Source organism: Cavia porcellus, unplaced genomic scaffold, assembly GCF_034190915.1.
Source record: "Cavia porcellus strain 051 isolate PalLab524CR breed Dunkin Hartley unplaced genomic scaffold, mCavPor4.1 scaffold_1, whole genome shotgun sequence".
NCBI classification, from domain to species: domain Eukaryota; kingdom Metazoa; phylum Chordata; class Mammalia; order Rodentia; family Caviidae; genus Cavia; species Cavia porcellus.
Window position 1 is genome coordinate 158,027,727 of NW_026947484.1, and position 26,105 is coordinate 158,053,831.

Below are 26,105 nucleotides of genomic sequence, written 5' to 3' on the forward strand. Positions count from 1 at the left end.
CAAACAAGATGTGGGGTAGGCTGGGAAAAATAAATGATTTTAAATTGAGTTTTAGAGCCGTTTTTCTTTTGGGGAGTGGGAAAAATATGTTCATCAAAATCATACACCCAAACAGCAGTAGCTTTTCTTCCCAAGAACTCAGAGTTTAAAATAATGTAAATGATAAGTCACTTCAGGTCAGTATAAAAGGGACCACAAAGTGACATTTCAATTTAAGCAGAAACTGCTATAGCCAATCTTAATCAGATGTTCTAATAAACGAGTCAAGGGACAGTGCTGCATATTTCTTAATCCAAAAGAAAATGAATTGTCATGATTCGTGTTCAAATGCCACACAAAACAATGTGAAAATAATCGTGAGCACAGTAGAATTGAATGTTAATGTGTTATTCTAAATTGTAGATTCTATTTTTGTTTCTTGCAAATATAAATCAGCCATTCAAAAATATGCTTTTCTTAACATAATTGGACAACTATTTATAGAACTTTTACTTTGGGTTTGGGATTATGTTTTGATGAGCTACAAGGAATGAAAATAGAATCTATCATGTATTCATTGACTGATTCATTCATTCCCTGAATACCATATAGCATGCTATATTTAGTTCTAAGGTATTGGGCACTTACTTCCAAGAACAAAAATGCAATTTCAGGAAATGATTAAATGTTAATTAAATAATCTCACTAACTGACAAATGGACAGTTTTGCTAAGAGATATGCCTCATATATGTAATAGGATACTCTAATCAGAAAGTTCTGGTCAGTCTTTTCTCAGGAAGTTTATATTTCAGCTGACATAGAATTTGGATTTAGTAAATTAAAGAAGTGGAGGAGAAAGAGAGCAACTGGTAGAAAGGAAGTGATGTGTAAGTTCATTGTACAGGAAGAAGGAACGCAATTATCATGCTTACTATGAACTAAAACAGAGGTCTGGGCCATTGTAGGAGAAAGCGTAATGGAAGAAGACACAGGAAAGTTTTAAGAATTTTACACAGAAGAGTAGGAAACTTTGGAGGAGAGGACCTTCCAAGATGATGTCACATTTTAATCTGGAACACATCTGTCCAATTACATTGAGGCCAGTGTTGTGGCTGCCGGATGGGCAAGACTCAGCATGAAAGATCTAGCTCAGCGGAGAAAAGGTTTGAGATCTGCATAGATTTTAACCGATCCACAGGGATGACTGAGAACATGAAGTGGAGAGGCGATGGCTTCAGACTGAACATGAAGAAACTCCAGGCAGGGAGGAGGTTAGGAGAAAACTAAGAGAAAGGCCTGCTAAGAAATTGTGCAAGTGGAGAAAGTGTACCAGCATGGAATGCTTAGGCGTTGAGATAAACACTGTTAAATTTTCACAAACATTATCATTAACTCACTGTTAACACTAGTGAGATTATGTCACAGAACAATGACATGGATCGAGCGGTAAGTAACAGCAAAAGAAAGAGGCTGTGTAGTAGAATATCTCATTCTGGGACTTAACCGAGGAGTGACGTGAACTGGTAGCTGGAGATAAACAGAAGGCAGAGGTTTGAATTTGATTTGTTTGTTTAGGTATTCTAGGTAGCATAGGAGGAAAAGTGAAATATGTAAGAGGAATAAAAGGATCCATTTAACAGAGAAGGGCAAAAAGCCAATCAATGCAGGCACAGATGGGATTCAGAGACTCCTAGAGAGATTTCTGAGATGGGAGCAGGCTGGGTGATACCAGTGGAACATCAGCCAGATGAACAAGTGAAGAGGGTTGTGGGTATGTTGGACAGTGCAAGACATCACGGCTTTGGCTTTTTTCTTTTCTTCCCATGGAGCAGAAGATAAGTCATGGGTCAGGAGGATTAACATGGGCCTAGAATAAAAGGAAGAAAGGTACTTCCAGTACCACGATGGCCACGCTGGTGGACAGTGACACAGAGCTGAAAATTTTGAAAGAAAGCAGGAGTATGGATTAAAGAAAAGAAGGCAGTCATTGGATTACAGGATAGCTGCTGTGGGAAGCACTGGAATAAGTACTCTGAAAAGACAGAGATTACAAAATTGCCGTACTGTATACACAGAAGAGAAATACTCTCTTAAGAGATAAGACAACACATGCAGAGTACAAAGCATGAAAAAAAGAAAAAAAATCCAAACCAGAAAGTCAGTTTAGAACCCATGAAGTTATTAGATTGGATATTTGGTACTTTAATTGTTACAGAAAATACAACCCTTGTTATAAAGTTTAGAATGAACTGTTGGAGGGGAGGATTCCAGTGAAGAGAAGACCAGGAAGGGAGGGACAGTGGCAGAGTTTCCCTGGGGGTGATGAACAGTTCAGTTAAGCTAAAGCAGTGGACACCTGAAGCAGACAGAAAAGCCAGGTTCCACAGACAGTGTGCGGGACAGATTGGGAAGGACTGTCAAGAAAGCCTCAAAGTAAAGATGGTAATTCTTTCTTTAAAATTTCCATAGCAAAAAGGAAAGTCAGGAGAGATTTCTAAAGAATGTGCAAACAAGTGAAGCAGTATCTAGATTGATATTTTTCTGGATCAGTAAAGGCCAACCAAGTGTCTGCCAATGAAAAAGCGATCAAGCACCTCAATAAAAATATCAGCACAGCTACACTTTGCTTCGTTAGGCACTGATTACCGTTGACAAGTGAACCAAAATATTGGCCTTTTCCAAATAGAGTGCTGTATAAATTCTAAAGCAAAATAAAAAATTTGGATCTTTAAAGAAAAATTAGACATGTAAGAGGCATCTGCTAATTATAATAAGCCTTCCACGAAGTGGCTGCTTCTGAAACCGAAAACCGAGGTTTCCATCGTAATTTACCTTGGACTTTATCAAAGTCTTTGATAGGATCAGGATTTTGGAAATATGAATTGGTGAACAGGCTGGCGCTTAATTCTAAGGTCTTCCAGATTTTGTACTTAATCTGATGTAAAAGGAAAAAAAATGACTTAGGCTGCAAATCGGACAGAAAACTTTGCTACTTTTGCTTTCTCTGGCAAAATGCTTCTGGGAAAAGAAATTGAAATCAAGATTAAAATGAGTCCTTGATAATCCTGAATTGACCATTTCTGACAGGTTACAAAAGATGAGGCAGAGTAACTGTAATCCATTTTTTTTCCCTCTTACATATCCAGAGAAAGCCATTTTTTATCTCAGGCAGGATTGGGAAGACATTTAAGGTCGTTCTCCTGCTCATATTATGCGATAATGGAAGATGAATCCATCTCCACACCATGCTCTCTCCTCTGAAATAGTTTCCTTTTAAATGGGCATTTAAATTCGACTGTGTTTTGCTCTCTTTACAATGAAATCCATTTCCTCTTCAGGATCAATATGTATCTTATAGAGATATTCCATTATGCACTGAAATATACAAATTTAGCTTTTATAAAATTTGTAGAAACCATGACTAAATTTACTTTTGAATTGTTTTTAAAAACATTGGTCTAGTAATTTAAAATATACAAGAAATTGTCTGGAATGTCAAATTCGCTTAAGAGAAGAAATTTTTTTTGACCACTGAGAATTTTAATTTACTTATAAACAAATTGTTCAATTTAAATGATCTTTGTGCCACGCTGAAGAAAGTTTGTTCCATCTTGATGAGTAGGTTTTATCAGATATTGGTTTTTATTTTATATAACTTAAATTTAATATATAACTGTGTTAAAATTTTATAGTCTTTACACATTTTATAAACCCATCTGGCTTCATTTCTAAATTAAATTATGATTACATTTCACTTTATCTTATATTTTGAAGAAGACTTTTATTTACTAAAATTGATTTAATAACTTTATTATTTTGAAAGTACATGTCAAATGACAGCTTTCAAATGATTATTCCAGCAAGGGTAACACTCAGTGACAAGCTTAATTTAATTATATAAGCAGAGCCAGTTAAAGAAATGCCTGGAATCATTCAATTGCTTTGAAAAGCAGAAACTTAATATACTGAGCCTCAGAGAAGGAGTGTAATGAAGGAAAGCCACTCAGAAGTGAGTGCAAACTTTGTTCCAGTGCCTCTGAATCCAGGTAGTCCATTTAGCACAGCCCAAGTTCTGAGAACCATAGGGCTGACAGTGGCCCTGACTAATAGAAATTCCAGGACAAAAAGCCGACAAAGAACCCAGTTGCACTCTATTACCAACAGGAAAACAAAAACAAAAACAAAAAGAGAAAAATTTCCTATCATACAGCTTTATCAAACCTCTGGAACCATAGTGACCATTTATCTCTGGCAGGTAGGAGAAAGAAAAACTGTAAAATCTCAGTAAGAGTTTTACAAATATATAATTATTCAGGAAATGATTAACATTCTGCACTAGTTTACCCGCTGGGCGTGTTTACATTTGAGTAGGCCAATCAAAGAATTATGTTCAAATTCTTCAACATATGGAACTTCCTGTAAGAATAAAGCAATTACTACTTTACACTTTTCAAAAACCTGCTTTGGGCTACAAAAATAACATTAGCTGATAGAAAAAGAGGCATTAAAAACAAACATACTGAGCTTTTCCTGAAAATTTATTTAATTTAAAATAAAATGTTGAAAGAAATGATCTACTTTGCATTTTAGATATCCTAGAAAAAAATGAGTCATTAAATATATCATGGAGTTTCTTTCTTTAAAGTATTTGTCAATTGTTTTCCACTTCTTATTCCTTTGTTGGCTTCTAAAGTTGAATTTTTTGGTGAAACCTAGGTCTAATTGGAGTGGCACAGAAACGTTTCTTTATCAGCAAGACAGAGTTGAAGTAGGGGAATGGACTGATTCAGAACTTTAGGCAGGAAATGTGTCTGTATACAGCCCTGAGAGACTAAGATCAAAAGGGTGCTCACAAAATAACAGCAGCTTCATGTACAATGCATATTTTATTAGAGCATACATGAACATATATGTATGCATAAATATATAAACACATGTGCATGTATATATTTGCTGTATATTTATTAAAGCATATCAGAAGAGACATATGTTTAGACACAGACAAATAATATTGTACAATATGAGGTTTGCATGTTACTCTTAATTAAAATACACCTTAATTCTCACTATGATTGCGACTTTTCTTTCCTCTTCAAGATTCCAAGTGTGGCGGGCAGTCATCCCAGTCCTTGACCCTCCAGCTGGCTGGCTGCTCATTTTATTCAGTCCTTTATCTATGCTTTGCTTGATCTATCAGTTTCTTGTGTCAGATCGATATTAGTTGCAGGTTGTATGTCCCTCCCCTTCTTCCAATTACCGGTGTTTTAGCTGAATTTCTTTGCGTAGCAGTGAACCAGTCTCCTCTATTCAGTCTTTTGCCTCCTGAATGGGATTTCTTTTTGCTTTTTAATATATCATCTGTCTTGATCATTCAGAGAGCTAATGCAAGATAGAAGTTCACATGGAGTGTTGGTTATTTTAGGGATTGAAATAAGAAGTACTTTCAGACTTCTCTATCTCTGGATTCAACCAATTGCAGATCCAAATCAGTTTTCAAAACTGTATCTGGGCTTGTGAACAGATTTTTATCTTGTCTTTATTTCTTAAGCAATACACCACAACAACTCTACGAAGTATTTTTTAATTTATTAGGTATTATAAGTAAATTATAGGTTGCATGTATACATTATTTTAATTATTTTATATAAGAGACTTGAATATCTGCCTACTTTGGTTTCTGGAGGAGTTCTAGAATAAATCTTGTGCAGATACAAATAGGAAACTGTATGGGACACATGTATTTTTGTGACAACTGGAGTAGAGAAATTGATGACTGACTTTATATAGTATTACGTGTTTTAAATTCAATGGAATACTTCTCTGAGTATGATATGGAGATGAAAAAATTGTAAAAATGAAATTTGGCAACTACTGATTTTGAGGCATTATGTTGGGAGGTGAGATGGTGCGGAGGTACAGTTGGAGAGACTTAGAGAAAGTATGGGACTTAATGAAAACTTTTCATTTTGAATTAGGAAAGATTAGCCTGTGATTTAATGCTAATGTGGGATGGTCAAATGGAGGTGATGCTACTAATTACAAATGGGTACAAAAAATCAACCTGAAAAAGGAAAGCCTATGAAGGAAATTAACAAGTGGAGTGAGAGAGAAATATCTTGCTTTAGAAGAAGATAAATATTTATTGGTGCAAAAGATAAATACTTATTGGTGCAACAAAAAGGAAAAAGAGTACAGGAATTTAGCTTTTCAATTACAGTAACATTGAAGTCATGAGAATAGAGTCAGCAATCAAGATCTAGAAAAACATTAATTCATCAACTGATTTCTTCAGTTAATTAGTATCTGAGTCCAAGAAGATAGAAAGTGGGTGACCAGGCTGAATGGCAGGATCTTCAGTGAAATGATTTCACTATCATTGTTATTTTGATATTTTAATATTGTAGTCATTTGGAAGTTGCGATTCTGCATAACAAGAAAGTTTGGATGGTTTCTTAGAGTTAAAGTAAGGTGGAAGGCTTGATTCGGACTATAAAGAAACATTTTGAATGAAGGTAGTTTGTTTTGCAGACGAAAGCATTGAACAGAAACAGAGCCCATCTGTGGATGTATCCATCCATGTTTATGCTGTCCTCAGCTACTGGAATCTTAAGTCACTGACCAGGGAATCACTGGCAGAGATAACTCAAAAGTTAGTTTCTCTCTATTCTTTGTTACCTATTCACTTCCCGCTTACTGACGGGTAATATTAATGGCAGACATGGCGTCAGAGCTAAATAAGCATTTGTTCAGTGAATAAATATTACTTACACTTTCTGATTTCTTAATCCTTAACTTATTAATACCATTGGAGGTAGAGCACATTTCAACTAATTCCAAAATATAATTTTCTAGCTACTTTTATGTGCCAATAACTTTATCATGCAACAGATGCTATTTTGCTTTGCATTATTTGTGCCTAATTTTACTAGAATTGCTATCTATCATCAATTCTAGGAGCCCCATGGAATCTTGTGACATTTGGAGATCAATTGTTACTAGAATCAATTATGAAAAGCTTTGTTTTAATGGACCTATAATTGGTATTGGTTTTTTCTATTTTTATAATTGACTGAAAATATTCAATTCACACTTTTAAATCCCAATACATAGAAGAGCTTAGATCCAAACTCAAAAAAATTGTTCAAATATCTTTCTTTTCAAAGAACATTGTTGTTATAAAGATTTGAATATTTGAAAATGGAGAACTATGTACTTATCTGAGAACAGAAAAAAATTTACCGAGCTTCATTGTATCATGTAAAAAAGTCTTCTTTCTCATTCAAATAAGCTCTAACATGGGATTCTGCATCATTATTTAACACTTTTCTTTCTGCTCTAGGAAAATGGTGTCATACAATGATTCTCTTATTTACATTTGTTGAAGAGTGGTTAGTTATATTCAAATTGTAATTACCCACAGACTTAATTATGCTATAAAATCTTATTTCTATTAAGCATTGTTTTTAAAAAAATTCATGAGCACTTAAATATGCTAGATACAATATTCTATCAGTGATTTAGATATAAAAATTATAGTGAAAATCAGAAAGAGTAAGATTTGTTAATTGAGTGAATTATTTCATTCTTTTCCTAAATATTTTTGACTTCCAGTAGCTACTCAAAAAGTGTTTGTAGAAACGCAATATAGAAAAATGGAGACAGGTTCCTGCCTATAAGGAATTTGTTTATCTAAGAATATAAGCAAATAATAAAAAATTAGTAACTGCCATATGATCAATATTATGGGTAAATGATCAAGTTTCCAGTTGTAACCAAGGTTTTTCAGTTCAATTTTATAATTTTAGATAATAAAATTCAGTTTTTTTTTCTATAAATTTGCACCAAAGATTGTAGAGAAGATATCTTAAATACTTCAAATCAGGCAATTTTAACAGATCTAGCAAATGGATCCACTAACTTTCCTGTATAAGGAGGCCTTCAACCAAGACATAATATTTAGTTGGAGACAGATAACATCAGGAGACAAACACAAACTGTAGGCAGAATGAAAACCCTTTGCACAGCCTGTGGTATGTTCTGCACATTGTTACCCCCAAAACATGTGTTGAAACCTTACTCTCTAGGGTGATTATGTTAAAAGGTGAGGTCTTCTCAGGGCTGAAAAAGTCATGGGGTAGAGACCTCATGAGTGAGATGAGCACCCTTATACACAAGGGCTCAGCAGGACCTCACCTGACTTGCATGTGAGGTCACAGTGAGAAAGCATTCAGTGAATAGAGGAACAGACCTTCACAGACATCATAACTGCTGACAACACTTGATGTTGAACTTTACAGCCTCCTGAAGTATAAGCAACAAACGTCTGTGAATTATCACTCCTCGGTTTACACTTCTATTGTCGTCTTAGATGAGCTCCAGAGATCAGAAAGTGAAAACTAAAATAAAAAAAGTACATGATTAGAATGAATTTCTGTCATTACAACATGCTTAGCAAAAATAGCAGGAAAGGAGGAAGAGTATGGAAGGTTGTTTTGTCCCTCTGTCAAGCCATGGATTTATAAATAAAATTAGGATATTTTAATTCTTCAACCTATACTTGTAGTTGATTTTTAACTTGGTTTATTGTACGAGGCATAGATTTAATCTGAGAAGAACATAGGAAAATTGGGAAAAATATTATTGGAATAGTTTTGAAAAACTTTTAATAAGTGGAAAATACAGATTATATGTGTGGGAGAATTGTGAGTGGTTTTAAAGTAGAATCATGAAGAGATAATGAAATAAATTTGGAACCTACTGAAGTATTAACATGAATAGAATTTTGAAACTAATCAGATGAAATGAATAAAAGGGAGAGTCAAGAATAACACCTAGAATTCTACTTAATGACATAGGGTTGTTAGGAGGAAATTTTGCTAAGCCCGAGAATGTAATATGAATGTCATACTGCAAGTACTGCACTGTGCTACACAGAGGTTTACAGGAAATTCAAATCATTTTCAACTGTCTAGAAGTTTCTAACAACTGCTTGTGTCACTGGAGTCCAGAAGAATGTTCTCAGTTTCAGCATTTGATAAAAGATATTTTTAGTACATAAAAAATGCTTTTCAAAGGATAATTCCAAGTGACCTGCATCACTGGAAATTCTTATTACAGTTCCTGAGACCCAACTTGTTCTGTTGAATCTAACTTCATCACAAGCACCTCGGAAATGCTTACGCACACAGGAGTCTGATCCTCCCCAGTAGAGACAATGGATGAAGGGGTGTGCCTGAAGAGCTTCACTTAGGGATGGGGGCCAGTGGCCAGGTGACATAGTTAAGATGATGTAGAACACAACAGAAGAAAATTATGTCCCTTAGAAAACACAGGTGCAATTATCTACAAAATCATGTAACAAGAGGAGAATAGTGCCAGGGAAGCCAAGTTTGTAGTTTCAGATTTACAGATTTCAAGTTAAAGTTTTGGATTTTTTAAAATTTTATTTGGAAGGTAGTAAAATACAACAGAACAAGACAGAATAAAGCTAACTGAGACAGTGTAGTGAAATTGGTACATAACTTCGCAGCAGGTTACCAGGATAACAGTAATAGGTACCACGGTGTATCTCATTATCTTCACAATAGTTGTTCTTTCAATCACGCATATCAAAATAAAATGAAATACAGAATATTATAGAACTTATCAAAACATAGTGTTGAACAGAGCAATACCATTAATCAGAATAAAGCAAAATAGTAATAAAATATTTGCCTTCAAAGAGATGGTTGAGAGAAATCCACCTTATTTGCTATGATCAGCCTCCCAAGAGAAGCTCAGATATCTGGTTCCCATTTGCTAACGGGAGGCAGGGGAAGGGGGTAGGGTAAGTGGGATGCTTGAGGCTCAGCCCATGCACCAGTAGGCTCACTATTGCTTAACAGGGAGGCAGGCTGGTTGTTTGGTTTCCCAGTGTCCTAAGTTCCATCACGGTGTGGATCTCAGAAGACGCTGATGGTTCTCCCCCTGGAGAGGCTGCAGCCTGCCACCCCACAGCTGCTTACCAGGAAGGTGCTTGCTTGGTTTCCCAGCATCCTACGTTCCAATATGGCATGGATCTCAGGAGAAGCTGGTGGTGCTCCCCATGGAGGGGCCGCAGCCTGCCACACCACCGCCATTTACCAAGGAGTGGAGCTGCTTGCTTGGTTTCCCAGTATCTAAGTTCCAACAAGCCGTGGATCTCAGGAGACAATGGTGGTTGTTCCCCAGGGATGGCTGCAGCCTGCCAGACCACAGCCATTTACTAGGGGGGCGAGCTGCTTGCTAGGTTTCCCAGGGTCCTAAATTCCAACATGGTGTAGATCTCAGGAGATGCTGGTGGTTCTCCCACTGTAGGGGCTGCAGCCTGCCACACCACAGCTGCTTATCAGAGAGGAAGCAGCTTGCTTGGTTTCCCAGCACCCTTCAAGTTAAAGTTAATGAAATATGTCATACTGCTTCCTTCTTCACTTGGTCTCCTGGCCTTGTGGTTCAGAGATTGGTGATTTAACATCTTGATGTTCAGTTCTTCACATGTAACACATGTCATGTTCAGACTTTTGGCTTAGTGAATGAATGCAAATGTATAAGTTCTTAATAATAATAAATTTTGTTATTTGTCATAAATATGCTTCTGGGTAGAATTGTTTCGAGGGAGAAAACACATTTAGAAAATAACTTTATAAAATCTTCTATTGAATAACTGAATTAAACTTTGTTCTCTAACTTTATATTTTGTTTATACATATTACTACTGGCAAGATGTTTATTTTACATATACAAAATTGGATTAAAATTCTCAAAGCAGCTGGCCCATACTGTCACATGGAGCTAGCTCCTTAGCTGTCATTCAATACAATAAGAAGACCTTTAATACGACACTGCTACTACTCTTTTGCAATGATTTATCTCTGCTGCTTGATTTCCTGTGTTATAAATCTCCATGTTGGAGAGAAGTGTAGCAGCTTTTCAGTACACACTAGATGAGTTAGCATGCATAATCCAAAGCTCTATATTTTAAAACACTCAGCAGGATTCAATTTTTAAAGGATGATAAAAGGAAGTTGAAAGGAAAAGGCATAAAATACTCCATACTATATCTCTGTAAGTATATTAACACACTTAGCTTTTGAGAATTCTCCATTTCAATTTTGAATTGGTCACTCAGTATTATTTAATGTGTCACTTCCAGTTTAAAATTCCCTCATACCTACCCATTGCCCACTGAAAGTATAATTTGTATTTATTTCCATTAGCCCATAAAATTGTAGCATACAATAATGAAATAAATGTAAGAAGGCTATGAAATTATTGCAATAAATATTCTAGCTATCACAAAAAAGACTTCCTGTGCTGAGATGGAATATTCATGTAAATGAAACTTCTATATATTAGTATTTCATTCAAAAGAAATGACTCCTCCCTTTCAGGCTGAAAGTCTGAATCTCCATTTAAATAGAAATGTGAATCCTAATTTAGATTTTATCCAGTGGAGTCAACAAAATGTTTCGAGTATTGGCAGAAAATTGGTTTTAAATTTATATTGAACCATACATACCTAAAGATGTATATATCATAGCACATCAGAATCATTTTCTCTGTGAAATTTATAAATGATCTTTAACTTAGTCATAAGTATTCTCAATAATCAGGTAGTCAAAATGTTCATCCTAATCTCATTTTTATGTTTATCTTTTATTGTATCATAGTCTTATATATGAATATTGACTTCATGTATAATATTTCATACACTGATCAGTAAAAATTCTTATAGACACCTGTAAAATATTGAAATTCTTATGTTAACAACCTCATATAATAAAATACTATTTTTCTTTATGCCATCCATATACTTACTTCTTACTTAAATCCTCTGTAAATCAATTTAGAGGTTAGCCTCTGGTGTGTGGTAATGTGTTGGTCTAATGGTTAGCTTTCTACAATCTCATCTCTTTCCCCAATAAGAGATTTCAATACTTTTACCGTTATATGATTGAATAGATTAAGTAATTTGCTGAGAATTGTTCCAGAACATTCCTCACGATTTCCTATAAGATCTTGCTCAAAATATTCACAAAATTCAAAGAGTAAAAACCAATGACTAGTAAATCACCATGTGTGAGAATTAAAAGTTGAAAAGACTTTGGAAAAAATATTTGATTATGACTGTCCCTCACAAAAAAAAAAAAAAAAGAAAATTAAATGTGCCTTTATATCAGAGGCTACATTTTGTTAAAATCCATACTCTCCATTTCTAGGACAAAAAGGCTAACTATGTGGTACAGTGCTCAGTGGTTCCCTGTTGAATCACATTTGACACTGATGACTTCCTCTTCGAAGGTCCCACTTTTACAACAATATTAATAATTGCGCTTGCATGACCTTTGCATGTCCAGCTCGCTTCTATGGAATGCCCACCCTTCTGTTCTCCCGCGGTGTGAAGCCTAATCACACATCCTGCCCCTGCAGGCTTTGGCAGAGACAGTGCTTCAATGCCTTTCTCCTTTTTCACACTGTAAACCTGCTGTTAGGGAAAGAATGCTGGCAGGCTGCATTTTGCAGCTTGCTCAAAACAGTGGAATAGGAACAGTGTGTTACTGTTACTTAAGAAATTGATTTAAAATATCTGTATTCTTCATTTTTCTATATTTGAAGGAAAAAATCAGAGAATTTAAAGTCTTATGAAGTTATTGGATCACACGAGGAGAGAAGCCTGGATTTCATTTGGATGTGTTCTACCTACCAATCAGGAAATATTATTTACATTTGTATGTTTAAGAGATGAATGTTGACTATAGGTCCTTTAACATTTTGATATTGTTGCTGGTATTGTTGTTTGTCGTAGTTAATCTTTTGTGATCAGGAAAAAATATCTCATAATTTAAAGGAAGAGAAGTTTATTTTGGCTCTGAGTTTTAGTCCATGATGGGTTAGTTCTGAGGCAAAAATAATGACATGGTGCAAGTGCATCACAGAGCAACAGTTGCTTAATCTGTTGCAGCCAAGAAGCAGAAGGAGAAAGGAGAAGCCAAGAACATGAATACACCCTGCAACCAGGCTCCCCTGTTTCCTAGCAAGTCAGTTGTAGTACCCACATAATATAATCACATTCCAAATACACATAAGTCATTTGGAAGTGCATTTTAGATCCACATCATAACATCCTAAACATAGCTTCTTGTAATGGTTGATGAATTGTGTTAACTCGAGAAGTCTAGAAACTTTTAGTAACTCGCCAGTCCTACAACCTGGGATATAGAGGACATGCCCTTACTGCTCTAGGATACTGTTCATTATGTTAACTTGAGAAGTTGAGAAGTTAACTAAGTGATTCAGCAAAGCGCCAGGGCCTTCACTTTGTGAGCATCCTGAGCCTTGTGCAGGAGGAGGGCATGGAGATGGTATGGGTGCAACACCAGCTCTGGGAGTGAAGGGAGCGCCTGTTTATCATATAAAGAAGAAAGAGGCTTGTTCCCACATCTGCTCTTGCTTCTGTTGCTGTCTTCTGCCTTGAACTGTTGCCAGTCTGCTTTGGAGTCAGCTGATTACACATACTGAGACCTCCAAAACTGTGAGCTGAATAAATCTTTTCTTCTTTAATTTTGGGCATTAAGTATTTTGTACATTTCTAAGAAGCACTAAAGTCTTAACAGCACTGTTGGAAAAGCCCAGGTCTAAAATTCTCTCTGGGATTCAAAGCAAAGTCTTAGCCGGGAGCCACCATAAAATAACACAAGAAACTTAAGTACTTCCAACATACAGTGGTACAGAGATAAATATGACTATTCCAGAAGGAGTCAGAGAATAGACAGAAATAGAATCGAAGGAAGAGAAACCAAGTGCAGTAAATCTTACATCCTATGGCTGTATGTTCAGGCTCCATGGCAGGGGCTGTGATGAAATGTTAGCTCCAAAGGACTTGGGGACAGCAACTTTTTTGGTTACAGCTCACATAGGTTCACTCTAGCCACAGCTCTGCACACTTCGTGTGGCCTTTCTCAGAAGAGGTTTTATGGTCCTGGTATCTCCAATTTTGTGATATATCCGCTTCACTTTCAGCTCCCACTTTTACATACATCCCTCTCCTGGTATCCCAATAGGAACTGTGACCATTAGTTTTGGTCATGCATACTTTTTGTCTTATTATACAGTCTTTGTCTGAAATTTTGGTGGAAGCCTTTCTGATTCTACATCCTGTGTATTCTGCATGCCTCAAAAACCAGCACTACAAAGACTGCCACCTGCTCAAGCAGCAGACAGACTCTTTTTTATCTTGGTTATAGAGACCTCTGAATGAATGGATGGTGAATTATTGTAGAATAAATTTTGGGGAACTAATTTTCTACAAGGCTCTTATTTAGCAGAAGGCCCAGTGGCTTTCTTCTCAAAAGAATATTTTTCACTTTTGCCCCTGGATTCCTGAAATGCCTTCAAACCATGTTTCACTACTTCCCTGATTCAAAGTTTTTGGCATCTCTGTGGTACTCACCTTCTTGGCAATCCTGCTCTCCCTGTCCCCAACTTTGCAGGCTTTCCTTTTCTAAGAAAGCTCCACACTTTATTTCTGCTTTTTGCTCCAGTTTCCACTATCAATCTATTTAATAGGAGCCAGCAGTAATCATGTCACAGCCTGAACATTGGGCAGTTTTGAAACTTTCTCCAGCCAATAAATAAGCCCACTATCCTTAATTTAGGTTATCTGCAAAGCCTCAGAACATAAGCACAATGAAGACAGAATTTCTGGCATGAAATAAACACTTGGCATCTAGGACTGCAACAAATAATATTCTCTTTCCCAATGAAACCTCTGAACCCAGTCTGTATTCCTATCAGCAGCCTGTTCTTATGAGCTCTGACAAGAATCTCCCATCCATCTCAGCTTACAGCATTTTAAGGTTTCTTTAGCAAGCATCTCAAATCCTTTCAAATTCTTCCTGTAAACCACTTCCAAAGATTTCTGAGCCACATGGTCAGAGGTCATCAAAGGAATGGTATCAAAATTTACCTTAGTCATTTTTTTCTTTGCTGGGAGAAAAGTCTTGACAGTCCTCGTTTAAAGAATGAGAGGTTATATTGGCTTACAATTTCAATCCATGGTTGATTGGTTTCAAAGCAATGGCATATTGGAATGGCCTGGGGAAGAAAAGCTACTTGAATCACGCCAGCCAGGAAACAGAGGAGAAAGGAGTAAACAGGGACAAGAAAACAACCTTGCAGGTCAAGCCTGCAGGGGATCTTCCCCTAAGCAGACACACCTACCACCTTTCAAATGCTTGAGGCAGCTGGGGAACAGATCTTAACCATCCTGCTGCTGCAGCAACTAGTGGTCTCCTAACTGATGCACATTTTATGTTACATTTTTCTTATTACAAGAGGTTTAACTACATAGAAGAATCAGGTTCCTGACTACAGTGCTGATTTAAAAGGGCATTTGACAGCACTGAAAATTTATAAGTTGGAAAGAAACTTCTAGTCAAGAAGGGTATTTTATGTGAATAGAAAGAAATGTGTTTCTTTTGGCTGCTTTTAGAAGGGGACAGTGGCATGCTGCACGCAGGAATTTTGCATAAGTGGTCAGTTGTTCACAAAGTGCACTTAAGAGTAGTTCATCTAATTACTGCATATTTTCTGTTTTATTGAAGAATGCATATTTGGACTCAAAAGTGAATTGTTCAGTGCAGTTCAGAGTAAAAATGCGGCCCCTATCAATCCTCCCAAACTGATCCTGAGTAAACCTCAGATTCAATACTGATGACAAATTGAATAGTTTGCTATTATTTTTAACACGTGCCAGACTTTTACTCTCCCAAAAATTTGTTTTCCAGTTTTACTATATTTCTGATATGGTACATGCTATATCTGTCAAAGTGCTATTGCTTAAACACATGAGTGCATATTTTTATGTTAAAGTGAAAATTGTAATCTACAGTTGACATATTTTCTAGAGTGTAGTATACTTCAAATTTTTTATTTATTAGGGAACCAATGGGGATCTTGTACTATTATAAAAGTATCTACTCTCATGTTTATGAGATCTCCCACATAGGTTGTTAATTACCCCAACGGTCTTCATTTATATATCTGAAAATGCATTATACAAGCTTTTAAATTTTATTTTTATGTACAGTCACCCAGAGAGGGATTATGATTTATGTTAATATTATTTTAATAAGATAATATTATTTTAATAATATTATTTTAATAAGATTTTAATAAGATGCAGATCTATTAAATCATTACTGCTTAGAAAATACATGTATGTTCATAACAAAAGCACAGAAAATATTTTTTCACTATTTGTGTTATAAAACTGTATGGAAGTTAAAGGTGTTTAGCTGTGCCTCCTATTGTAAGCATAGTGAATTGAACAGCTATTAGTAATTAGCCCAAAATTGTATAAACACTGTGCCAAGGACCGTTAAACCCTCTCTGGAGACAGAAGTCAGAGAATAAAGCAACATCCCAACGAAACACAGAAATTAAATTAAATTTAGATCCCATGTGTTTTAATTTAAACATTGTTTTCTGACAACTCAGTGCTGTCTCCTCTTGAAACCAATACATAGTATGAGGCCTTATCCTTCTAACCAAAAGAGACACACCTTCTGAGGCACAAACATATTAGCACAATTTGGGGGATAAATCTAAGCCAACATATGCAGGGGTAAGTAACTAAGTAAGTAAGTATCAGCATTAACAGAGCAGTAGGCTACATTAGTAATACCAGTGCTTGAAAAATTTCCTTCTTGGGTTGAGTGAATGAGAACTCAGTCCACAGTGTTCTGTATTGCTGACTGGTACTTCATGGTGAATCATTTATTTGAGCTTTTAATGTTTGCAGTCCCATTTTTATGATTCTCATAAAAAGTATAAATCCATGGCCTCGGTAGTGCTAAATAGCATTTGTGCAATCATATAGCTTGGAGCCTATACCTGCCCTATAGATAAGCATGAGTAAGATACAGGTTGCTTCTGAAATACTGAGTCACCCCGGTTAGACGTAGAGATCATTAGCTTTATTCTCTTAGTTTTATAAACTTTTTCATTTCTTGGTCATCTCAGTTTAATGTCAGGTGACAGGAAGACTCATTTGAATAGATAATAAATAATAATAATTTTTTATATTCTCTTTTTTGGTACTGTGAGTAAATTAACTGATAAAAAGATGCAACATTATATGCTCATAACTAAACAAAAACTGGAGAGACACAGTACGGTTTACCTAAAGAAGTGACTATAAAGAGAAGCATTATCAAACAAGGCTTGGGCATATGGGTTTTACAGCAATAAATGTACTTTTTATCACTCTGTAGCTCCAGCTCTTGTTACTTATGACATTTAGGAAATCATATACCTCCAAGGTATCCCCGTTTTAAAACAAGAATAATAGCAGTTGCCTTATAGTGAATGGAATACCAAGGCAGCTATTTCACTGCTTGGAATAGACTCATCTTTATAAAATATCAATGCTTACTGGTCATATTTTGCCTTATTTCCTGCCAGTAAATATGAACTTCCAAGTAGACTCTAAGTTCAAATGCTTGTGCCTTTATTACATGTGTTTAAAATAGTTCCTTCTTTCCACTATAGCTGTGAGGTGTTCTTAGGTGGATCAACAGACAAACATTAAAATGATACCAGTTTACAAAATGGAATTTTCTTTGCCCTAACAATATGTAAATTCTGCTCCACACTCTTATCTGATATATTCTAATTTCTCTTCTATAGAAATTATAGAAATATTATATTCTATATAATATAGAATAAGGTTCCACATCTGGTGTAGTGACCTATGCTGAAATACATGGGCTACAGACTAAATTGCAAGCTTCACATTTGCCATCCAGTCACTAACCATGTTTGAGAAAGTCATTTAACCTTTTTGAACCATTTCTCCAATGGCAATTGGAGAAATAAATTTCCTCAAAATTTGGCATAAACACTAATAGACATGATTTTTAAATTATTTTCTGAATATAAAATATCATACCTCTCAGCTATCAAGAACATCTCCCAACTTTTAAAGTGACAGGTTTAATTTTTAATTGGGATCTGCTAGCATGATTATCAGCAACACAGACTGGTTAATTAATCGATTGATTGATCACTTTGTTACATCAACCTAGGGGTGGGAAAGATGTGATCTTACATCTCACCTGAAAGACATCTGCATCAAATCCTCTTCCACTTTACAGTGCAAAAGTGTGCTTCTGTTAAAGTGCCTCATTTACAGGAAAAAATAGCTCCCTGCCAAAAAAGAGCAATGTAACATAATTACTCTTGGCTCAGAAGCCTACTATTAGTTTATTCAATGACATTCCCAAACGGTGCTCAGAGAATGTGACATGAAACATTTTTGTTAGAAAAAGCACCTTTCTGCTTATTTATAATATAGACACAAAATAAAAATATGAATGTTAGAATCCAAAGCCTACATTTAACAATGGCAAACTTCTTGCCACATAAATTCCTTAGATTTCAAGCCTTTATTTTGTTTTGTGGTTGTGAGCAAGAGCTATACAATATTACAATACATTCTGAAATCAAATAAAAAATTAGCAGTATAGCCTCTTCTGCTGGATCATGTAACTCATCACTTAGTAACTCAGATAGGACAACCAAATAATCCCTTGTTTAAGACAGGAGCAGGAAATTTCAGGAATATTCTGGATCTTGAAATGATTCAAGCACTAGAGTATAGTGTTAGTGGTGCAGCTTCGGAGTAAGGTCTCTGAAGACTTTGGTCCCAGCTCTCAAGTACAGCAAAGCAATAAATGTAACATGATGTTCTTGTAACATTTGTTGTAAGCCAATTATGCTATTTTCATATAACCTCATGGTGCAAAGATAATGCTGCTATAGAGGAAACATCAGCTAGCAAAAATGTTTGGCTAAAAGGCCATGTTGCCATTCATTTAAATCTAGTTCAACAATTGCTAATTATAATTTGGTGCAATTGAGTTAACTTTTAAATCTTATTATATTTACCTGCAAAAAGAAACTAATAATAATGCATAATTCTTGAATTGCAGAAGTTAAATGACAACATCATACAATTTTATCATGCAGACAGCACACAAGTCAATGTTCAAGGTATCATTTTTATTGATGATATCATTGATACAGGACCACATTCTGGTTGTTGTTAGTGTGGGTAAATTATGAGTTGTAACAGGATGTAAAAGGAATCCAAGAACAATGCTTTAAGGACTGAAGAAAGCAAAAGAAAAGTGTACACTTTGCCAAACCAGAGACTTGAATTTGAACAAAAATAGCAGAAGACTAGTTATGCACATGTGGCCACATATTCACAGCCTGAGAAACTGCAAATACTGATTTTGAAACATGAAATTCCACTGATAAGAGGGATAGCAAATCTTTCTTTCTTTCTTTGCCTTCACTTTGTGGAAAAAGAAATAGTATGGTACAGAAATTGGCATTCCTTGTCCAAAATTATACAGGAATTACTATGTTCAGGCTTTCAGCTAACTCTTATGAATGCATTCCTAATACCTGGGCTTTGCTGCACATTGCAATTAAAGGTGAAAGGAAAAGACAGAGTGAGAAGGCTTAGCTAGAGAATGCAAAAGTAACATGGGTAGAGTCCGTGGCACCCTCCACCTTGAAAATAACTATGGTTGTTCCTAGCCCTGCTTCATATAGAAAATTCCCTCCAGAGTTTTAGTCATCTGGAAAAGCAGAAAGACACAAAAACTGAACTATGTCATGTGGACAATAATAATAAAAACAATACTACCCCTATTTGTATGATCTTGTCTGCAGCAAATGTCATTGCTTGTCATCATTACAATCATCTTCCTGACCGTCATAATGATCATCGTCACGTGATCAAAGTATCAGTAGAGGCGTACAGCCTGCAGAGGCAGCAGTGATGTTAATCCTGCTTCCCGCTCTTGTCCACTTGCTAAGTGACACTGCACAAGTTGTATGATGACCAAGAGACATCTGCTGGGATATTTAACAGTGTGTCACATTTGGCTCTGAGAAGATAATTTTCAAGGGCCTATCATGATGAACAAGAATTTTACCTATTTTGTCTTAGTTCTGGGAACAATCTTGGACTAGTAGATTAAATTATAAAAATTGGATAAACCAAAACAAAAAAATATATTTGGAAAGTACTGTACAAATTGACAAAAGGAGACCTTTCCAGGAGTGAGAAAACTTTCATTTCAGGTATTTAAACTGACAATATCTTATTTGTCAAGCTACAGATAGATTTCAGGAGACTGGGAGAACTTGAAATAGAAGAGACCCAAAAGGTTCTGACTTCCAATTTCTTCCTAATATGAATCATTTCATAAATGAACTACCAAGACGTAGTCCACTAAAAGCTCAAACTATGAAAGTGCAGAATGTCATCCAATTTAAAGGAGTCTTTGTAGTATACATTATATTACTTTTCTTACACAGAAGGAAATAGTACTCTTAAAGTGTCTATAGAGTCCACTAGGTGGCTCAGACAGGGACTCTGGAGTCTGAATCACACACTTGGTCCCAGACTCATGCACGTCCTCTCAGGAAATCATGTCTTGTTGATTGTCTTCTGCTTCACCAACTGCTGAACTGTGTGCGCATTGCTGAAGCATCTCCCTATTCTGGACTGTGGCGTGCCCTGAAATTCAGTACTCTTTTTTGTTTATATCCTTTATTCATGCTGTTGATACCCACCTGCACACTGATGGTCATCAGCCTATGTTCCCTGTCCTTCCTCGTATACAGCCTATTTGACACCACACAGAGATGTCAAAGAAACATTTTCAGCAGAGGCCATAACTCTTTATTTTCTCTCAACCCTTATTCCACGTTTGTCTCCTGGTTCACTCAGCTTCTTTGGCCTAAAACACAAGGATCGTCCTGCGCTGTTCTTTAGAAAGCTGCATCTCGTCAGTCTGCACCCCTCGGGACTCCAGCTTCAGGTCACACTGTGCCCCAAACAGGCCTGCTGATCACTGTCATCACTATGGTTTGAGTCATTGTCCTCTCTCACAGTGACAACAGTGGCTGCTCCTCTGCCTCTCTTTCACTCACGCCACCCACCGTCAACTTTACATGTAACAACCAGAATAATCGACCAATAACTTAAATCAGATTATGTCTATATCCTGCTCGAAAACTTCTATGACTTCCTATTATCTCTCATGGCAAAGAAGAAAATCCTCACCCTGTTGTGCTTTACAAGCCCCTCTGTGACCTGCCTGCTTATCGCCTTGACCTGGTCCCACGAAGCTCTCCATCTCATTCCTTCTCATTCCTCGCAGGCTACTTTGCCTTTATCTCGCTCTGTCTGCTCTCAACACTATCTCTGGCATCAGATCTTCAAAAGGCTCCCTTCCTTCATTCAGCTTTTTGTTCAAAGGCCCCATGTCAGGGAAGTAATCCCTGCTGGGTGTTTGAAATGACACTTCTACCAAACCTCATTTTGAAGCCCTTCATCATATTACTCTTTCTTATTTCCACACAGGCCTTACTATTACCTAAGATATATTATTTATTGAATAGTGTGTTTTCTGTTTGCCCCAGAAGGCCAGAAGTAAACATCCAGGATTTGTTTGTTTGTTTTAAAACACTTTATATATTTTAAAGTTACGGAGTGTTTCATACATGTAAAAATCTATCCTAAGAAGCTAAACTAATAATAAAATTGATATTATACAACTTCATAATGAATACTGTACATAGGCTTATGTTTATACAATACTAGGATAAATAATTTTCTTTTGTAATGTAGTTTGTGGCATAACAGGAAAGATTTCATCACAGTATGAGAACTTTGAAACATGCTCCTTTGACAAGCAGCAGAGGTGAAGACTCCCCTAGGTCTCACAGGACAGGGACAATTTGAACAAACAATGATGTGCAAATAGGCGATCACATGGGTGATTGCTTTTTTTTTTTTTTTTTTTTTTTTTACCCAATAAATTTCTGGTATTGTGTAAACCTTGCATTCCTTTCGATATTGATTTTCAAAATTTTTGAAAAATAGATTTCATTTAGTAGAAGAGGTTCTTTTTCCTTGATTGTGTTGAGAGAAAAATTGAGCAAAATTAGGAATTTCTTATAAGTCCCTCCCCTCTCACATGCGTAACCATCACATACAATTGTCTCCCGCTAGGAATGAAACTTCTGTTGTAAATAATGGCCCTACCCACACACATTATAATAAACTGACATCCATCATCTACCTTAAAATTTACTTTTGTGGACACTCTGAGATAGGAAAAGATGTACAGCCTCTATGCTCCATTATAGCATATTAAAAATGTATTCACTGTCCTAAAAACTCTGTGCCCAGTCATCCTTTCTCTCCTCCTAAAAACATGAAACTACTGATAACTTTGCTTGCATTGCTTTTCCTTTACCAGAATACCATATAGGTCACAGCAGGCAGATTATACATCCTCTTCAGTTTGCCTTCTTTGATGTAATGAGATGCATTCAACTTTTCTTCACATCTTCCCCTAGCTTGATAGCTGATTTCTTTTTAGTCCAGTAGAATATCACTTGGATTTACAACAGTCCATATATCTATTTATCTACTGATGGAAATTTTGGTCAATTTGGACATAAAGTTTTAAGACATCCAGTTACTGTGTTATCCTCACTTCTTATCCAGTTCCCTTTGGTTCCTGCTTCCCAAAACTGCAAAACTTGGAAGTACAAGCCTAAATATGCAAAGGACCTTGCTATACCAGTTTCAGAATGTCTTAATCTTGTTCTGGATACATTATCTCTCCATGCAGATGTAGCAGATTTATTGTTCTCAAAGTGCATTTCTGTTCTTTTCTATGGTAGCTACTGGGCATAAATAGAAATAGAAATTCACCAGAATTCAGGTTTGTCTTCAGATGCTGTCAACCAAGGCATCTGATACAGCAATCCGCATGCACCTGAGCCTTCCCAAAACCACCTATTCAAAAAGATAAAAATTGTAGATATGATCCAGTAATGTCATATATTGCCATATGTATATTTTTGTACCATGTTTTGACAGATTAAACACATCTATTTCCTCAAATATTTATGATTTCCTTGAGGTAAAATTTAAAAAAAAATATCAGTATTTTAAAAAATCTATATTACATTATAACTGTTTATTTTTATGCTATCATGTAACATAATACCAAAATTCTTTGCTGCAGTGCAACTGTAATAAGTCCCATTAATTAATATTTTCTCATCTCTCTATTTCCTTTCATTTTCCCATCTTATGGTAACCACTTTACCATCCTCAAATTCTGTGACAAAAGTCTTCCTAGATTCCTCTTACACAGTGGTCAGCTTTCCATCTCTCTGTCAAAACTCTGAGGAAGTCAGTTTAAGAGAGATTGGCTCACGGTATCAGAGGTTCCAGTCCATGAGCATTTAGCCCTGTTGCTTTGGGAGGTGGTGGCCGGGTGTATCATGGTAGGAATGGACAGTTATGCAAAATTATTTACCTCATCCTGGCAGGGAAGCAAAAGGGCGAGAGGAGGGACCAGGTCACAATATTCCCTTCAAGGGCCTGCAGCTAATGCCCTACCCCCCAACCCCTAGGCCATACTCCTGAATTTTCCATTTCCCCCAATATTGCCAACATCCATGCTTTAATACAGGTCCTTTTGGGGCAATAAAGTTTCAAACTATAGTAATTATAACAGTGAGACCATGAAGTACTTGTCTTTTTGTACCTGACATGTTAAACTTAATATGATAATCACTGCTTTTATTCACAATGTCACAAATGACAGGATTCCATTTACATTATGGCTGAGTATTATTCCATTGTGTAAGGGCGACACTGTTTGCATTCATTTATCACTTGATGGACTTTTAAGTCATTGTATTTTTTTAACTACTGGGAACAGCACTACAATAAACATGGATGATGTCTGTTTTATATCCTGATTTCATTCTCTTTAGCTATATACTCAAACATGGGATTGACAGCTCACACTGCAGTTATATTCCAACTTTTTGAAGAACTCCATGTTTTGTAAGTAGGCCTTTTAAATACATATTCCTACCAATGGTCTGCAAAAGTTTCCTTTTCTCCATATTTTTACTAGCATTTCTCATTAGTCTTGAGAACAGACATTCTTACTGGGTTGAGATAAGATCTCATTTTTTTTTCATTTGCATTGCTGTGATGATTATTGATCTTAAGCATATTTTTTGGGTCTGGTGATCATTTGTACATCTTTAGATATGTGTTCACTTAAATTACTCATTTTTTTAAATCTGCTTAAATGTTTGCCTGTTCATTTTCTGTACTGGTGGCTAAACTCAGGACATGTTATGGATTAAAAACAGGTGGTCAACTTAACGCCAGATAGATTAAATCAGCATGCTTTGGAGAGTAAATGTTTCACCTGAGGAAAGTTCCCAGCATACATAGAGACATGGAAAAGGAGAAGTGAGGCATTGTGGGTTTGCTAAGTGTTGCTGAGGCCTTGGTTCTGCTGGAGGAGTTCTGGTCCTTACATTGAGCTTCACTTCCTCGCTCTGGAGGGGAAGACATGTGCTGCTTAATCTCCAGGATAATCTCGTCATGCTGGCTTTCTGGCAGGTACTTGACTGTGCTTATCATGGTAGAGCTCAGGTCCTCCGTGTCTCTGAGGATGGCTATGGTACATTCAGGACAACCCGTCCTTATTTTGACCATTCCAGCATAGAACCCTTAACCTACCAGCACAACTCCACCCTGCTGGCACAGATTTTCTAGCTTCCACCACTGACCTCTGGCCCTCCCAGTGTGGATCTGTAAAACAGCCTGGCATAAGTCCTTCTTGTGGGCTCTCGATTTCCAGTTGGACTTGTGGGAGGTACTGTCATGGACTCTAGGTCTTCATCTGGACTCATGCAGGACATCGCTGTGGGATCCAGGACCTTGGCTGAATATTCCATGTGTTAGTGTTGTAGACAGATTTCCTGCACTTTCTTGTGTTAACTCTAGGTGACCATCTTAAAATAGTATTATAAATTCTGTGCCCTGATTCTAATTGTTCTCCTCACAACCCCTGACTAACAACAGTACCTGGTATATGCTAAACAAGCACTTTACCACTATATTTATAGTGTTTTCTCCCAGTTTCTATCATCTCTCTTCACATTGTCTAGTTCATTTTTGTTAGAAAGTTTTTTCATTCCATTTTGTAACTTGATTTGTCTATTTTTTTGCTTAATTTCTCATTCTTTTAGAATGTGTCTAAAAAAATTCTTTCACGTTTTATGTTCCAAAGGATTTCCTTGTGTTTTCTTCTAGTAGTTCCATGGTAGCATGTTTCATATTTATGCCATCAATGCAGTTTGGGCTGATTTTTGACATAGGTCAGAGATTACCTCAATTTTCTACAGATGGATATATAGTTTTGCAGCACTACTTATTATTAAAATTTTTTCCTTAACACTTTTGCTAGTGACTCAGTGGCTATACAATGTGCACTTTCTTTTGTGTTCACCACAATCTCTACTTGTATGTGTCTTTTTTTTTTTTTACGACATAACAATGTTGTGATGATTACTACAGCTTTATAGTAAATTTCAAAGTCAAATAATGCAAAAACTCTCACTTTTTTTAAAAAATGGCTTTGGTTATTTCACTTTGTTGTGCTTCTGTTTTAAGATTTTTTTCTAGATGTTTGAAGAATGTCATTCAATTTTTGATAGAGTACAGCAAATTTATAGATTTCTTCAGGTATTGTGAACATTTAAATAGTACTAAGTCTTTCAATTCATTAACATGGAATGTGTTTCCAATTTGTGTATTTCTTCTTCATTTTTATCAATGTTTTATAATTTCCTTTTAAGAAACATTTTGTTTCTTTGATTCACTTTGTTTTACTGACATTTTGTTTTTGTAGCTATGAAGAATGGTATTTTTCTTAATTTCTATTTCAGAGAATTTACAATGGTTGTGACAAAAATGCAACTGGTTTTTGCACTTTGATTTTATACTCTGCAACATTGCTGAATTTAAAAGATAAGGATATGACAAATGTGAGACCAATATCCTTGAAAACTATAGATACAAAAATTCCTAGCTGCATCCTAGCAAATGAAAAAGCACAATAAAAGTTATTTACTAAGATGAAATGGTATTTATCTTAGTCACATAAGAATGGTTCAACACATGCAAATAAATAAA